Source organism: Clupea harengus, chromosome 9 (assembly GCF_900700415.2).
Source record: "Clupea harengus chromosome 9, Ch_v2.0.2, whole genome shotgun sequence".
NCBI lineage: Eukaryota > Metazoa > Chordata > Actinopteri > Clupeiformes > Clupeidae > Clupea > Clupea harengus.
This window is the reverse complement of record NC_045160.1, coordinates 26,880,626-26,883,125: the sequence shown is the minus strand read 5'-3', so window position 1 is coordinate 26,883,125 and position 2,500 is coordinate 26,880,626. Positions and strand designations below refer to the sequence as shown.

The window sequence follows — 2,500 nt, the reverse complement described above, 5'->3', positions numbered from 1 at the left end:
GGTCTCCCTTGGCTCTATTGATGGTTTACACACACACACACACACTCACACACACACACACACACACACACACCTCAAATACAAGGCACCACGGTGAGTAAATTGTGTCCTGCTCTAAACCCATCAGAAGGCTCTTCATATTGTCTGAATGAGACACACACTCTCATTGGGTCGTCATGAACAGTGTTTGTCTTCGCTGAATGAGACACACACTCTCATTGGGTCGTCATGAACAGTGTTTGTCTTCGCTGAATGAGACACACACTCTCATTGGGTCGTCATGAACAGTGTTTGTCTTCGCTGAATGAGACACACACTCTAATTGGGTCGTCATGAACAGTGTTTGTCTTCGCTGAATGAGACACACACTCTCATTGGGTCGTCATGAACAGTGTTTGTCTTCGCTGAATGAGACACACACTCTAATTGGGTCGTCATGAACAGTGTTTGTCTTCGCTGATTTGGCTGATGTTTAGCGCCCGATTTGGCCGATGTTTAGCGCCCGATTTGGCCGATGTTTAGTGCCAGATTTGGCCGATGTTGAGCACCAGATTTTTTTGGCAGAGGTTTAGTGCCAGATTTGGCCGAGGGTTAGTGCCAGTACATTTCTCTGATGAGCAGGGACTACCAGCATCTCTTTCCCATTTGCGTTCCAAGTACGTCCTTAAATCCCAATGGCACCCCATGAGTATCCCACGGATACGGGAGCATCACCCCATGAGTATCCCACGGATACGGGAGCATCACCCCATGAGTATCCCAGGGATACGGGAGCATCACCCCATGAGTATCCCACGGATACGGGAGCATCACCCCATGAGTATCCCAGGGATACGGGAGCATCACCCCATGAGTATCCCAGGGATACGGGAGCATCACCCCATGAGTATCCCAGGGATACGGGAGCATCACCCCATGAGTATCCCACGGATACGGGAGCATCACCCCATGAGTATGCCAGGGATACGGGAGCATCACCCCATGAGTATCCCAGGGATACGGGAGCATCACCCCATGAGTATCCCACGGATACGGGAGCATCACCCCATGAGTATCCCAGGGATACGGGAGCATCTGCCTGAACTCTAGCCCTGTGCTGTAGTGAATGGATCTAACAGGTAGGCTTTGACGGGGGCAGAAGAAGCGCAGCAGCAGAACGCTGGTCCGCGGTTCTAACAGGACCCTACATAGGGACCTTACATAGGGACCCTACATAGGGACCTTACATAGGGACCTTACATAGGGACCCTACATAGGGACCCTACATAGGGACCTTACATAGGGACCTCACATAGGGACCTTACATAGGGACCCTACATAGGGACCTTACATAGGGACCTTACATAGGGACCTTACATAGGGACCCTACATAGGGACCTTACATAGGGACCTTACATAGGGACCCTACATAGGGACCTTACATAGGGACCTCACATAGGGACCCTACATAGGGACCTCACATAGGGACCTTACATAGGGACCTTACATAGGGACCTCACATAGGGACCTTACATAGGGACCTTACATAGGGAACCAGGTGCTTCTGGTGTGCTGTGGGAGAAACAGATCGAGGTAAAACCCAATGAATACTCCTCCCCACACAACTGAACATAATGATGGTGAATGGCAAGGATGTCTGCTCCTGACGAGGCCACGCTTGCAGGCTTGAGGTCAGTCTCCATACATCCGTTGTGCTTTCATCACCAGCCTTCAGGGCTTCACCGTCTCCAGACGTTGGATTGCTTTAGAAATTTCAAACTCCAACCATTAACCATCTTCTCGTGCCAAGTACGCCCACACATTAGTCTCCAGACATGTAGATATAATATATATATATATATAATATATATAGAAACATATATATATATATATATATACATACGTCTGTATAAACCCGATATAGTGTCATCAGCAGTGTAATATCGTCCTCTGATGTGATGACACGTCTCTTTCGCCTTCCATCGCTATGGCACCCAAGTAGTCCTTCTCTTATCCCAGGCTCATAAATATGTATTAGCTCATTTACATGTCAATTTCCATTGGCAGTTACCTGGGAGACAGCAGACAATAACAGCATGGTAATTGGCTACTGAAGTGATAATCAACACTTCAGCCTTTATGAATGACCTTAAATTACTGTGTGACAGAATACGGGTGCCATAGCCGCGTCTGCCGTAACCGTGTCTGTGCCTTAACCGTGTCTGTGCCGTAACCGTGTCTGTGCAGTAACCGTGTGTGTGCCGTAACCGTGTGTGTGCCGTAACCGTGTGTGTGCCGTAACCGTGTCTGTGCAGTAACCGTGTCTGTGCAGTAACCGCGTCTGTGCCGTTTGCTGGTCATCAACCGCTGTATTCCGCAAATTCTTTGCATAGGATTTATTGGACTTGTCTGTTTTTCTTAACTTTGTTTTTCTATGCGTCTTATGCAGTGCTTCTATCTGAGGCCATGCTGCTGTGATGAGGAGAGAGGAGAGGGTGAAGTGGTATTTATTCTGATGTGA

General features: G+C 48.5%; 1 protein-coding gene across 1 annotated transcript in view; it reads left to right on the top strand.

Moving 5' to 3' along the window:
* Positions 1–2,500, top strand: part of LOC105889607 (negative elongation factor E-like) — a 92,172-nt gene that overhangs the window by 72,804 nt on the left and 16,868 nt on the right. The window lies entirely within an intron of this gene.